Source organism: Hesperophylax consimilis, chromosome 18 (genome assembly GCF_061612785.1).
Source record: "Hesperophylax consimilis isolate HC1 chromosome 18, BYU_Hcon_1.0, whole genome shotgun sequence".
Taxonomy (NCBI): Eukaryota; Metazoa; Arthropoda; class Insecta; order Trichoptera; family Limnephilidae; genus Hesperophylax; species Hesperophylax consimilis.
In genome coordinates this window covers 6598099-6614843 of record NC_142853.1, presented here as the reverse complement: position 1 = coordinate 6614843, position 16745 = coordinate 6598099, and the positions used below count along the sequence as shown (strand labels likewise).

At 34.1% G+C, this 16745-nt stretch overlaps 1 protein-coding gene across 1 annotated transcript in view; it reads right to left on the bottom strand.

The window, feature by feature from the left end:
* Positions 1-16745, bottom strand: part of LOC149415292 (neuroglobin-like) — a 238661-nt gene that overhangs the window by 163145 nt on the left and 58771 nt on the right. The gene's annotated exons all lie outside the window — the stretch shown is intronic.

The following is a 16745-nucleotide window of genomic DNA, read 5'->3' as shown; positions in this document are numbered from 1 at the left end:
TTTAAATTAAAATATTGTAATATTTTGAGTAAACAGAGCTACAGCGTTTTTCTAAAAAAATCTGCGCTTGCATATTTATTTTAGTGTGTCATAATTTGCAGCTTAGATTATAATGTTGTTGTGTATGTGGTATATACTCTCAGTATCGCACTGGTAAAAGATCGCCATTTAGAAGCATTGCTTAAAATAGCTTTAGCAGTGTTTATTGATCAAGTGTATCAGCGCTTTATTAGCAGCAGACACATACCTGGACGGATGACGAACCTCGTGCTGGCACTGTTGGTGGACGCGGTGGACTCTTTCGCTGCAGCAGCTGGACCAGTTTCTTCACCACCTGGGATTCTTGCTGCAGAGTCTCCATCTTCTATCTTCGTGTCACCTGTTCCTTTACTTCATTTTACTTAACTTAACTTCACTCTATTTTTGTAATATTTATATTTTCTGTAATACCTGCATCAACTGTAAAGCGCCCCTGAGGTGATATCTCACAAAAGCGGCGCTATACAAATTATCCAATAATAAGAGCTTCCCAATCTATTCAAGTCTCTTTCCCCTTCCATTATTTTCAGCCTCACAAGAAAGTCTAGGAAATGTTGAAGGAGTTAAATATCTTATCTTTTTAACAAATAAATTACTTCAATACTTTAATTAACGGCCATACATCAATTGAATTTCAGAGAAAAATTGATAACCTATGGGAACACATGAGACACACATGAAACGACGAAAAAAATAATTGATTCTTCAGAAAAAAAACTCAGACTCAAAAATCATTGTAATACAGAGCAATGCAAGCAATTGACGATTTACCAGAGGAAATTAAACAAGAAGAAAACATTTTACGCTGATTTAAATTTAAATTACAAAAACCTGTGAATAACTTAACATTTTTTTAAATACGTATATACTTAATATACTTAATATATACTTAAGGATTGTATTAGGACACGGTTAACTATGTACTCATTTAAACCCAAACATAAATAAATAAATTAGTGATGTCTAGAACGGTTACATTTTTTGATAAATGTCTTTTGAACAAAGTCTGAAATTTGCATAGGTACCATCATTTTTAAACATCCTCTCAACCATGCACGAGTATAATGTCTCCGTTTTCATTAACATAATTATTATATTTCAACAGAACTAGGCGTAACAAAAAATATGATTATTAAGAACTGTGTCAATACAGATGCGGTGCCTACAATGTGATATTAATTTAATATTCACAACGAAGCTGTATTTGATTATTATGTAAATTATTCGGAGACATATTTACGGACGATGAAGTCTTCCGGAAGAACGTGCTCAAAAGGCGTTTTCTTGGCTTTTGAATTCGAACGAAATTTATTCAATAAGGCAATTTTCTCCATAAATAAATATTTTATGATAAGTTTTTCGATAAGTCATTTTTTGTGTTTGCTGAATATGATATTCCACTGTTCTTATAAATGTGATATTGCCATACAAAAGTAGACTGAATAACTTTAAATGCAAGTAGTATTGGATTTGATTGTTGGTCCAAGTACGACAATCAATAACAGGTCGATAAGATGGCTTAAGCACGATGGAGAAAAATAAATGTATGGTGTTCAAAAGATAATATTTAAAGTGGATGGAAAAGTAAGTCGAAGTGAACAGCAATGATAGAATTAGTGTTTCTAAGACAATGTTGTGTGGCCTTCTATCCTCTGTGTCTACGGCGAGATGGTGTCTTAGATAGATTGGTTATATATTAAGGCAGTCATTCATTTAAATATCTTGCGACACGTTCCAGAGTGGAAGATAATTTCAGTATCGCCTTGATGTAAGACCACCATTAAGAATTGACACCGTGCTTTTAAATAGTTTTTGTCGTGTTTGGCGATCTTATCTGAATAGCCAAATACTTGCCACCTTCCTTTTCCTCATCTCCTTCCCCTCCCCACTACCTTCAGCCTCACACCATACCCCAATCGAGGATGGCATAGTCTTATTGGCTCCAGACGGTTGGGAGCAGTTGGGGTTCTTGTGCGGTATTTTTTTTTTTTATATTTTTTTTTTATAGTTAATACCTCACAAGAGTCCCAACTGCTCCCGTCTGGAGCCAGTGAGACTATGGCATCCCCAATTGGGGAATGTTGTGAGGCTGAAGGTAAGTGGGGAAGAGAAAGAGGAAGGTGGGGAAGTACCTGGCTATTCAGATCTAGTCACTAAACACGGCTAAAGCCATTTGGAGCAATGTTTCAATTCTGAATGGTGGTCTTACACCAGGGCGATACTGGTAGTATCTTCCACTCTGGAACGTGCCGCAAATATACTATATATTATTTTAATTAATTATTTTAATTAATTAATTGTGAAATAACACAAATTAATCAAATAAAATTTATTTGCGCACGCCGGGTTCGAACCCGCGACCTTCGGAATGGCAGTCCAATGCGTTACCACTGGACTATGCCGGCCGTCAATTTTACATTTAAAAGAAAGTTGACGGCTTGAGTGGTTGAATGGTTACGATCATGGGCTACGAATCCGGAGGTCACGTGTTAAAATTCAAGAAAAAACCCCCAAAAACTCTGGCCATTAGACCAACAAATTTACGTCCCCCGCCATCTTGCCTTTCTCCGCCCTACCCACTTCAGCTGCCCGGCGCTACCAACCAAAAAAATATCCCCGTAGAAGTAAGAATTCTTAGTAGGTACCTACTGATTATTTATTACCTTACACGTGATAAACAATATTTAGATTCGCATGAATATTTATACGTAACAATATTATATTTCGATATTCATGTTTTTATCATTCTTTCGAAATGCGACAGTGGAAGATTCTGTAGTGTCTGGGATAAAGAAAATGACATCAAATATATAGGTGTAATACATTACTTGTAGGGTGTAGCCATTTTATACGATCTTGACTCATTTTTCAAGGGAGTCATAATCTCCTGAGATTTATGTTAGTATTTTTCATGGAGAAATTTAACACCTATTTTTTTAAAGATAACACTCTTCATAAAATGAAAACAGCTAATTAAACAAAAAATTAATTAATATACCTTCCACAGTATGTTTTTTAGAGGTATTAAAAATAAGTCGGAATTCTACATAATGAACGCTAACAAAAACAAAAGATTTGTGTTCACAAATGTGCATAGTTAAAATATTACGTTCTGTGGCGTACCGCGGTGGCATTTTGTTGAAATTGAGGAAAATTATTTTCTCATGTTGACATTCACCCACAATTTTACTAATTGTTATGATGTTAACACCCAAGGGAATATTTCTATATATATCCTTTAAACATTTCTATGGAAGTTTATCGTAACGCAGTTTTCTTTAAAAATCTTATGGAATATATATGATCGGGCATATATACCGATAGATATTTTCAACAATTATTTTCTACCTTCCCGTCCTTGTAACCCTGTCACCAGGAGACGAAAAGTTTGCCAGTACAGTTTCTAAACCGCCTCTGTAAGGTTGCACTCCGAATTGCAATTTCATCGTGGAGTTTCTTTACGTGCTAGCCAGAAGAGGAACATCGAGGACACCATAACCAAGGTAGGACTTTCATTTTTCTGGTGGCATCCTCTGATAGATCCCATTCGTTTCCTTTTCGCTGTACAATATTTAAGGAAGAAATTCACGGCCGGAAATATATCCGGTTATTTCCAAGAACTATCGAAACAATATGAGAAATGTGAAAAGATTAATGTGACAATTTTTTTGGTTACTAAACTGTCAAGTAAAAATGGAACTCAACCAATTAAAAAAACCGTAATGAACAGAGAGACATATTTCAACTCTTTCTGAAAATTGGGTTTATTTTTTGCTCTTTTGCTCATAGTGGAAGTTTTAAGCTGAAAATAGATGAATTATAAATTTTCACCATTTTTTAGTGGCACGTGCCAATAGATATTCCACTTTATAAATTAAAGATACTTATATTACTAGACTTACAAACATTTAAAGAATTTCTGAGAGAATTTTTTAAGTAGCCGTCGAAATCAAAGACGTCTTTAGTGTTTAAAAAAACGTGAATCCTCATTTTGAAGGAAAGTTCCCGTCCTCGTTCCGAGGCTACAGTAAAAACCTTTTAAGTTGGCCCGTTTCGACGAATTTTCTTGCTAAATCGATCTCAGTAGACCCCTATAATAATGTCTGAGATTAGACGCTTACACACCGGGTGACTTTAGTAGACAAAATCTTTTTAGGCCAGGATCGCACCCGAATTCGCTAATATGGCCCTTTAAAAATTTATGTACACTAAATACATAAATATAAATATTATATAATTTATTTATTGAGAATTTACGGCACAAGTGCCATTTACATACAAGGTTTTTATTTTTTTTTTACATATACATAGTGTAGTATTAAATTTTGATGAGAAAAATTAAAGAATTAAATTTAGTTAAAAAATAACAGTCAAGAAAGAAGCAATGAAAATAGCCTGTTATTTAGTGACCTCATTAAAATAAGTGGCATTAAAATGTGTTATTAGTGCAGCTTTATACTTTACAAGGGAAATATTAAAAGCATCTGCGATTTTAGCATAAAAGTTCCCAAGTGTGTACAATCTATTTATAACTAAGTTATATCCTGAGATTGTGGTATAATTGTCACAATAATACATACAAGAGGACCTTGAACTAATAGTAGGTACATGAAATTGAATCAACATTAATATGTCAGGGCTATCCAACTGATAATTTTGTATAAAAATATAAGATCAAAAATTTTTCTTCTATCACTTAACTTAAGCAATTTCAATGAATATAATAAGAAATCATAATCTATTGTTTCTAAAGGAATTCCAAGCCTAAAATTAAAACACCTCAAAAATTTGCGTTGGACTCTTTCAATGGTATTAATATGATTATTAAAGACAGGTGACCAAATTGTACATTTGTATTCTAGAATACTTGTAACGAGAGATGTGAACAGAATTTTTAATGTGTTGATATTTTCAAAATCCTTGGAAATTCTTACTATGAAACCTAACATTTACATAGCTCTGTTAGCGATAGAAGTTATGTGAGATACAAAGCAGAGTTTCTGATCAAACATTATGCCTTAGGTCAAGTATTTCGATCACAGACATTAAGTCAACATTACACAATGAATAATTATACATTATTGGGTGATTTTGTGGAACCTCATAACTTGGCATTTGTTAATATTTATTATTATTAATCACAAAGGCGTTGGGCAACTATATTATACAAGATGTAAATTGTAATGGCAGATTTTGGATAATCTTAGTTGCTTCGATTTTAGAAAACTGAAAAGAATGTTTAAAAGTAAGAAGAGTTTTATTAAAATTACAAATAAAACAATAAGTTTTTACTTTAATTGTTATTCCGAAGTGTCTTGGTATTTAGGTATTTTTTTAATTTATTTTTTCATTAACCCCACATTGTAGGCCATTTCGAAAATAATTTCTTTCAGGGCTTGTGTGTTCTTTGGAGATGCTGTGTGGAGGGTCTTTTTTAAGGAAATGAAGGAGAGGAAGTAGGAATCTAGGGATCAGTGTGTCCAGAAGTAACGAACTTATGAATCTACCCCTCCCCCACTATGGCGGAAGGCGAAGTGTTGAGATACCAGTTGGAGAGATCAAAGGGTCTCCTCAAACCAGCCTCTCCCGATCTGGCACGCCGCGCATCTGGTGGGCAGGCGCATCTTGAACACACCTCAGCCGATGAACCTGGGCACACCTGCTAAATCACCAAAATTAGCGAATCACTTGGGGTGACCTATGGCAGATATGTTGGTTATCCAATAAATAGTTCCCGGGGCGGCGGTACACAAACCCGCTTCCTAAATTTATATTTTTATTCTCTTATACCTTTTTTTCCTATCCTTTTCTTTCCGTTTATTATTTATCTATTATATATTATATCTTATTCGTATTTTACATCTTTTAAATTGGATTTTTGAAATTGATTGTTGGATTATAAGATATAGTAATGATAAATACAATTTGATAATTCATTTAAGAACTATAAATTCAGTGGATTTACACTATTTAGTGTCTTCTACGTGTGTGTGTTTCAAACAAATAATCCACATCACTTCATGCGATTTCCTTAACATAAATTTTAAGTGAATGTAAGGGAGAGAAATTTACAAAACTTCCTCGTACCTTTCTTTCCAAGAAAAAGTTTTAATACAAATCGTGCACTGAAAAGAAGCCGAAATATCAAAGTAAAACTGTTAGCGTTACCGCAAAGGTCGAAACCAAAAAAAATAATAAAATGACACCAGTTTCAGTTTTAGGCGACGAAAAACTTTTAATAAAGCCAAGTATGGTAGAGTTTATTAATTAAAAGACCGGCTGAATACCAATTTAGCAAGAATTTCCCTCGTAAGATTTTTACGTCAATACGAAAAAAATTATATATATATATCACACATATTAATAATTCTTGAATTTATATTCCATCTCAATGCTAAGAGTAATCTAAATACATAAATACGAACTTCCCGACATACGAAAAAACTCATTACACTCGTACTTGGGAATTTAATAAGTCCGTAAAGAGTTCGCGGTATTATAGCAAGTCCCATAAAATACAAAATAAATTTCGTTTTATCAGCTGTATTCGGCGAATATTTGTGGTGAGCAGGTACCCAATACGGATTAATACCACTGAGTAGGTACCTACTTACATGTGTGTATATTAATTAACTACATAATTAATGCATTAAGTTTGGTTATGAATTTCAGGTAATACGCGTATATTGATCTGCCACTGGCATCCTATGTAACTTTCCGTTTATATTTAAATACATATACAAGGTGGGGCAAAAGTAATGTCATTATGTGAATGTGCCATAATTTTTGCAAATAGCGTCAAATGTCATTAGGCTTTGAAATTTATGTTTAAGACAAATATAGAATTAGTTTTCAATAAGCAATAGAGCGATACACATCTGAAGAACGCGAAATTATTGTTACTGCTTATTTGACCAATTTCAGATCTGTCGTTTTAACGCAGCGTAAATATCGTCGTCGTTTTCCTCGCCGTCCTGCACCATGTGCGTGAATAATTAAGCATTTGGATGAGCGTCTCGTGCAAACCTACAAATAAACTTTCCGTGAAAACAGCGCCCAATTTTTTTTCTAGCAAAATGACAGCCAATTTATATTACGATATTACTTTTACCTCACCTGCGTTAAAACAACCGTCCGGAAATTGTTCAAATAAGCAGTAATAGTAATTCCGCGTTCTTTAGATGTGTATTTGCTTTGCCATTGCTTGTTGTCAACTAATTCTCTATCTGCCTAAACACAAAGTACGCCTAGTGCATCGAGAATCTTCAGGCGTACGAGAGTACTAGAGAGTTCTTTCTAGCTACGATTCGATTTGCACGGGCAAAATTTCCCGAATATTCTGGTGGCATCGCTACAAATATTTCGTAAGTTTATTCGGTATACTTTCTACGAAATCCAAGTATACCTTATATTGAGTATTCCATTTTTTATGCATACTCCTGTGGACTTCAGAACATTTCTAGAGGCTTAGCACTTTTGATAACTTTATTTATTCTAGAAAACCTAGCATCTTGAAAATTTTTGATTAAAACAATTTATAATAATAGTTATACTTTTATGCTGCCGTTGAGAGTTCTGTTGCAATCGCTACCTCGGTTTCATGTGTGGTTTACGCCGGAAAGAGAGACAACGGATCTGTCGGCGGAATGTAATTTTTTTCCATGACTGGTACGAGTTCAATTATTCAGAGGTTATGCAGGGTGGATGATCTGATGACAGCCAACCTCCAATAAAAGAATGCGCCAGAAGAAGAATAAGTCATATAATATCCAATCAATTACTTTCAGGGTTTTGAGCCCCGATCAACCTATCGTTAACCGTTTTTATACTACATAAATTTCCTAACGTATCAGTGCTTGGCTTAAGTACCTACACGGATCCATAATTTTACGTAAGTGGGCGTAGTTACGCCATAGTACGGATAGTTTGCAGAGATTTTTGCAGAGTGCAGAGAGTATCATTAATATGTTTTATTCAGTATGCACGTATTTTTATCCACCAATGTTCAATCGCCATTTATTTTTTGCTTATTATATGGAACGGCATAAAAATGGAACAAAACTTCAAGTATAATTCAGATTTATATCTTAAGTTTATCAGTTTTTTTAAATCTGAGCGTACACATGAGCACTGATAAAAATTATATACTACTTTTTAATAACTCTTATTTCTCTAAGGAAGTGTCAATTTTCTACAAATACAAATGCCTAAAATTTTGTATTAGGTGCTAAGTTCATTTGTGGACAATATATTTAACGTTTTAAATATAGTTGTGCTGACGTATATGCCATGTACGTCAGCACACAAATGTATATATATATATATATTTTTTAATTTCTTAACGGATCTAACCTAATCAACATAATAAAGAAATGCAAATCAACTATACAATCAAACAAACAAAAAAACGTCAGATGAACCGCAAACAATGCCAAATTGTATTTCTTCCGTCTAAACGGAAATCCATTAGCATCGAGATTTATCGGCAACTCACTCAAAGCATTTCAATGCAAAGTCAGTTCTATAGAAATATCATAATTGAAGTGATGACGCTATACTAATTCCGCTTAGCCTTATTTATACAGTATTTCCGGACCTTCATTGCTCAATTCAATCATTAGTATTCCCTGATGCTAATTACTAATTATTACATATAAGCAGTGGAAAATGATCGCTCCAACAAACATAATTTGGTTTGACATGTCTGAGTTGTCAAACAATATTATTTATTCATGTGTTGGCATTATAATTGCCTTTTGGTTATCATCAGTTTTTCCCTACACCAATAATAATAATTATTGACAGCCTTTGGTTAATATCACTCGGCCCTGGCTGGTAGAGAGCGACAACACAATAATTATGCATTACAAAGTGCCTACATCCTACATACTCGCATAAATATTATTTTTTCCCTGGAGAGTAGTCAAAAACGTTTATCTTGATAACACTATGTGTTCGTAACAATGCTATATGCCATAAATGTCTCACTGGAAGGAATTTCCATGCCGAGACAGACATTATAGTAGATACACCGCTCATTATTTATTACATAGTTCACAGTAGATTTAATTATCATTTTTCGGTTTTAGATGGTTCCAAAGGTAATAATTATTTTTTAAATAACCAGGTAAAATGGAACAACACTACGTTATATATAATGTGGGTACAAATATTAATTTAAATGGTTCGTAGAGTAGTGATTTATTTTTTGGTTATTAAGCCGTGTTGCGCAACCTCCTTTTTTGATATTTTTCATATCTGGGTCTTAGATATTTTAGAAATATCTGGCTAATAAACGTCATCAATATATAATATATATTATAAAAGTAAGTGGACAATGTGCTTGCCGCACTCAGAAATGAGTCCCGATATGATCAAGGGAGTTATATGGTGTGGTAGCTCTCTATCCCATATCCATCAAGAAGGTTTCCGTTTTTACCTGAAGGACGTTCTTTTGAAGGTATAAGGGCTGGAAGTTTTGTCCTTTAGAAATTCCTAGAACAGTCCAGAACATTCGAGAATATTCCACAACATTCCAGAACATCCCAGAATATTTCGAAATGTTGTGGAATGTTCAGGAATAGTCTGGAACATTTTTCAACATACCAGAACATCCCAGATCATAATGAACAAAAAACGGGATTATATATTTTCTGATAAACTTTTAGTAAATTCGTAATCGTGACAATACATTGGCATCTCTTAATAGTATTAAAAAAAGTCACTATCCGCGTCTGGCTGTGTGTGCGCTTAGTTCTTCTAAACTCTGCGACGGAGTTTGATAGGGTTTACAGATTTTCTTCCGGAAGATTTAAATATGTATATAACACATGGATATATTATTTTTTGAAAGTTTAGAAACTAGCAACGCCGGGTACCCATCAGCTAGTTATACATATAACAAAACCAAAAATATTTCCCGAAATCTCATTTAATCCAATATTTCAAATTCAGAATTAATAATATCATCTTGTAACTAATTTTCCAATATTTTTGCATCTACTTTTTTAAATTATTACAAAGTTCTAATGAATTGGTCTGTAGCCTCGATAGTGTAATGGATAAACGTATCCAATTTTTATTTATATGGGATACATATCGACTTTAAAAAAAAATCTATATAAATATTCACGAAAGTTTTTTTAAATTTATCTCTAACTTATTGAATGTTATATACCTTATAAATAAAAAAATCTGAACGATACATCAAACAAAACAAGACAACTGTAAAAAATATTTAAATTTTCTGTGTCTTGTTATATTTCATTTTTCATTTTGATTTGTTAATACTATTTTATTTTATTTAGTATTATTATTATTAAACTTCTTTCGCACACCGATTTTGATTTAAATTGCAGAGCGAATTACATGACGGCATAGCTCTCCATTCGAAATTCTTACTTGTTTGCAGATGCAGACGTTTTGCGTTACATATTTAGAATAGACTTATCACAAGAATTAGGCAATCCATTATATTATCCATATTAGAACTCCTTGGTGGGTCTCACTAATTTTTATGATGTGTACGAGAATTTACGCACGCGCACCGCAGGGACTAAACGTTTGCCTCCACGCGTAACGAATATCTAATTTGTTTATGTTGAGATTGGCTAGTTAGTCTACGGTTGTTATCAATTGAGCCTACCTGAAGATAGTATTTTTATTCTCATAATTACTCTTAAGCTTTTGGCGAGATAATATTGTTTGTTTACTTTTTAACAATAATTGTCTTGGAAAATTTACATTACTATCTCTGGTCATAGACGTGCCATGAAGTGTTTATGTTTTTTTGATACATCCCAAATATTATATTTTTTAACGTGATGCTAACTTTGGAAGTTAACATGCTTATTTTTTACAACTAAAAATATAAAAATCTTGCATTTTCTAAAGTAGGTAGGTACTAGGTACATATCTTTAGATTCAAGGAACAATATGATCAGATATCACTTGCTTTATCACCGTTTTAAAATGCCTTCGAAGGCGAAAAACATAAAAAAATCAGTAATCTGTTTGCTGAATCAGCAAAAAGCAATTGGCCGAGTTTTTATAAGACAACGCTGTAATTGGTAATTCAATCACGAGCTATGGCCCTTTCAAAAATTCATCATTCAACGTCTAAAGGAAAGACAAAACTTTGTTCCATAAATTGAAAAGCGTTGTAAAAAGTAGTTCCGGAACAGTAGACAGAGGAGTAAAAAGGAACTAAATAAACGGCTACCGTATTGAGGATTGACCGGACATGGAACGCACAAACAAATTTACAGAAATACAATGCGCTCTTGTTTGAGAATATAGCCGATTATTATTTTTAAAATTTTAATTTAATCCATACTTACCTTCCCCATCCGTCCGGTCCTTTTATGTCAGAAGGAGACGAATAGTGCCCGCTAGGTACATTTTCTAATTTCAATTTAAGTTTAAATCCGCGATGCGTGCAAAGTAAAGCAATTCGCCGTGGAGTTTTTTTGTGCTTCGAGGGAATAAAGTGGATACCATCAACAAAGTAAGACTTTTCAATATTCTGGTGGCTTCCTTACTGAAGTACCATTTCCGTTCCCTTTTCCATTCATTTCGTCATCAACAAAACTCGCGGCCCTAGATAACATTTCCAAGAGCTATCGAAACAACTCTACTTAAAACTGAGCTTCGCTACATGCTCAGTCAATTAAGACATCGGCTGAAGTCCGGTACTAAAATCAGATGATGATTCTTCAAAAAATAAATAGAAATAAATTACATATCCCTTTATCTAGTTCACAAGTTCCGATGGTATTTTTTAACAGTGGGAACATTGCGTTAATTTAAGCTTCAATGGAATTTATTGGAAGGTTCAAGTGAGTAAGTTAATTACATTATCTGATTGCATGAGAATTTCGGTCGTGAAAGTGGTTGACATTGAATCTCGGCTTTGTGATTTTCCCACATTAGAACAACGGGACTCGTTAATTCGAAGCAGTGTAATTAAATAACGGTTCATCCATTTGAACAAAGCATTTCTCCGTTGTGATTTGGGTTGTTTTGGCTAAATTAATTAATCGGAGTTTGAAATTTACGCTATTCAGCTTTTGGTAAAATACTATGTAGTGTTTTTTTGTCAACGTAGGTAAATGAGTAAATACAGGGTTTTCCAATAAGAGGTGTTATTTTGAATAGCCTGCTATTTTGGTAGATGTTACTTTTGAAGCTGTCATTTTTTGACATTTGTCATGTAAAAACTACGCCATAAATAAAAATGGAACATGCTTCAAAAACGCATAGAAATTATTACAATTCACTTGAGTGAATCAAATGCAAATCATCTTGAGTGATGAGACCCATTTCCACCTCGGTAGCTTCGTCAACAAGCAAAATTGTCGCATCTGGGGCTCAAAAAACCCAAGAGTTATTGTTGAAAAGCCTTTCTATTGTTTATGGTCCGGCGGAGTCATTGGACCTTACTTTTTTTAAAATGAGGCTGGAGCAACAGTTACTGTATCGATCATGAAAACATGATATTATTGCATTAAATATTATAAAATTTGCCATTTGAAAAATGCAACAAAATATTCGGTTACTATGCGATTCAAGCCGGAAAAAAAAGGTGGCCAATTTTCCTGGCTACCGAATGAATTAGCCATTGATGCTGAAAACCTAGAAGGAGGCCAATTCTTCCTGGTTACCAACTGAATTAGCCATTGATGCTGAAAACCTAGAGGCTGGCCAATTCTTCCTGGCTACCGACTGAATTAGCCATCGATGCTGAAAACCTAGAAGCCGGCCAATTCTTCCTGGCTACCGACTGAATTGGCCATTGATGCTGAAGCCTAGAGGCTGGCCGATTCCTGCTGGCTACCAATTGAACTGGCCACTGGTCCAGCAGTCGCCTACGCCATTTGCTGTATCGTGTGGCGCGATGATGCACAATGTGCTCCAATCTGAAATTATCGCTGAAAGGATTCTGATTGTATCAGTTTTCTATCTGTGTTTTAAATTCCAGTTTTATTGAAATACATATAACTATTTCTTGTGAATTGGGTTGGCTGTAAAAAATAGGAAGTACCTATAAGCTACACCCCTTTGTACGTTCTGTATACAAGTACAATACTTGTAATTAAAATGTGAATTTTGATTCGAATCGTCTTTTTTTTATGATGGTTTAGATAGAACACCTAACGGTGTTTTACTTAAATCATTACCCAGGTTGAGGACTGATGTGTGCCGATGCTTATTATTTACAGTCTTTTCTTGTGCAGGCAAACACGTCCCGTACAGTTACGGTGAATGGATTGCGCCATCGAAAGATGATTCATGATTTTTTTATGACCGGAATTAGATAGTATTGATCTGGACAACGTTTACTTTCAACAAAACGGCCCTACGTGTCACACAACCGATAAAATAAAACTCTCCCATATACCCAACCCCCGCAACCTAGGTTTTCTCATCACTTTTCATGACTTCACATAACTTTTCATGACTTCACATCACTTTTTATGGCTTCAAGAGTTCATTCATCACTTTTTAAGAGTGCGTTGAAGTATTTTGAATTAGCACTGTCCTGCTTTGGCCGGTTACCTAATATTCGTATTAAATAAAAAAAATGATAAAATATATATTATATTTCATTATTGCTGTTAGGAAAAACGGCCATTCAGCGGATATAAATGTTATTATTATTATTACTATCTTGACTATGCCTATCACTAGCTTTAAAGGTTGTATATAATGTACTTACTTATATACCAATCTCCTTTTCATTTGTTAGTATTTATTAATATTTTAATTAGAATTAATTTTGTTACAAATACTTTATTTTATTATGGCTTTCAGGCGTCAATCACAAAGAAATAATGTCTGATTTTGTAATATTATACAAAATAATATCGAGTTCTTGAAATTAATTATACTCCTTGGCGGCTTCCAATTTCTAATACCTTTCATCAAGTGATTTGAAAGTAATTAATTAAAATTTTATTCCTGGAGAAATTCGAAAAAACCACCAGATGAAGTAACTCGTAGTCCCAGTAGTCCCGAAAATAATAAATTCGTGAAGTGAAACTTTTGCGAAGAAAAACTGTAGCATTTATGTTACAGTAAACAACATAAACGCACAAGAACGACAACTTCCCGGAACCAGTTGGACTATTAGTATATTACATTATAATGGTCAACTTTTATAGCGCCGTTTAGTGACAAAATCAGTAGACAATTATAGACAGTAGTTTTAATAAATAACTGTAAATCGAACAAGCACTTCAGAATCATTTTATCGTATTTGGCTTGGATAATAATAAAATCGCAAACATTAAAAAATTCCATAGAAAAATTCTGTTAGTTTTAAAAATTTAACACTCCGTGCTTGTTTTACATTATCCTCGTTATAACTCCTGAGATAAAATGTATTTGCATAACAAATACATAATTTGGACTGTGATGCTGGGGTAGATCTAATCAAGTTTGGAGTTATGGAAGGCTGTATATATATTAGCACCTCTAAAGGTTGGTGGCTGCCGCAAACTTTCCCTCCCTTAGATGTTTGGAATTAGAAATTAGGAGTTAGTTCATGTCCATATTTACCCGACATGCAAGGGTGATTTAATTACATCACAAAAGTTTCATGGTCACTTTCATTTAGGGAGAAATAACATATAATATTATATCAATCGATGTTAACATATAAATTAATTATAAAAAAAATACTACCCGACTCCTACTTTCTCGTATTATATTTTCTCCTATCATAACAAAAATATACCTCTTCCACATTTTTAGCGTGTTGTTTTATTTTGTGAGACATTTTGTTGCTATACTGACGTCTACGTGTATTTTTTTGTTGAAAAACATGGAATGGCGTTTTGTTTATTTGACGAAAGTAAAATGGATATAAACGACGGTCATCCAGAAAGTAAGGATACAACATTTATATAGGATCAAAAAAAGCTTTTATTTACTTGAAATTCATAAGAAATTATTGCAACTATTTTTCAACGAAATTGCCGTCGAAGTCAAGACATTTCTGTAGTCGTGGCACCAGCTTTTGTATGCCAGTTTCATAGACCTCCTCTCTATTTCAGCCACTTCTTAACAGCTTCCTCAACCACCTGATCTTTGAAAAACCGTTTCTCACCCAAAAATTCATTTAGTTTAGGTAAAATGAAATATTCAGAAAGCGCCATGTCGTATGAATAGCAGGGAAGGGGGGGTAACAATATCCCAAACAAACGATGTCAGTCGCTCCTGTGAAACTTTCGCGGTATAAGGCATGGTGTTGTCACGCAGCAGGCTAACTCCCCGGTCAACACTACCCTTCTGCGGTTTTGAATGGCTCTTCTGGGTCTTTTAGGGTATTGCAGTAAGCCTCTGCAATACTCTGCATCAATGGTAGAATGTTATGGTAAAATCCACAAAAAGGACCCCTAACGGTCCCTAAAAACCGATACTACGACTTTTCCGGCTGAATGGGACGTCTTGAAGTTTTTGGTGGCTAGGGAATATGAATGATGCCACTGAAGTGATTGACTTTTTTCATTCTGGAGTGTAGTGATACACCCAAGCTTATCTCCCATCGCAATAGAGTCCAAAAAAGCTTCTCCCTTCTGTTCAAAACGATACAAAAATTCACGCGGATTTTCTACGGACGGAAGATGGCGGAAGCGCGCGACGACCTTTACATCGGAAGAATTTACTGTGACTGAACAAAATGGCCGACAAACACTTGGGACCAAGTAAACACTTTGAGATTCCTAATATATGCGCGCTGTAGAAGTGGCGAGTCAAAAGCCAGTCAAATATATTGCTTTCAATGCGTAGTTTTAGTACTAAACCACCGCGTAAAGGTTGTGTGCTACATCTAAGTAAATTGCATTAAAAATGTGCCAAAATTCCCTCGTGTTTTTATTACTCGATAAAGTATAATAAAAGTCATAAAATAAGATTTCATTTGTAAATACAGACCAAATATTTTATTATTATAAAATTACAGTTAATTCGATTGTTCCCATCAAGTTTTCAGCGCCATTAGTGAAAGTGAGACACCGAACGTAGCAAGTATTAAGTATAAGAGAGACAATCTAATAGCAGTGGGTCGACTTATACAGTATTTCGTGTTCGTTTTATAGTGTGAGCGAGTAAGCCTATCGAGTAAACTCAGTCACACCCGTGATGTAGAATGTAGAATTCGATGCAAATACGCCGCTCGCTATCATTTATTTCGTTCACACGAACATATTCTTTGAATTTCTATCTTTGCCACACATGATATTGAATAATGTTCATTTTCCAAAAAACCATAAAATTACAACAATTTCAGAATGGACAATAGGTAGGTAATTTTGCTTCAAATCTTGGGCTAAGCGAGATTAGACAAACAGTTATAGTCGGGTAGGCTTTATTTTCCTTACATTATTTCCTATCCAATAATCCGGAAATCTTTCCACAAATAGGGGTGCAATTCAACCCAGACCCTAACCGTTAGTTCTCCAGAGGGTCCAACTTTTCTTCTAGTGTCCGTATTTCGATCAATTATTAAACTTGGGAATTTATGTTAACCAAAAAATGAAATGGGAATTTATGTTAAAACCAGTAAAATTTTGGCTTTCCAAAACATTGGGCAATTATGTTCGAACAACTAAGATTACTTAAACTTACTGTTGACCTGTTTAAGAAAGTGGTAAATAATGTACCTATATATGACTAACTAACTATCCAACCATTTCGTCATTTTT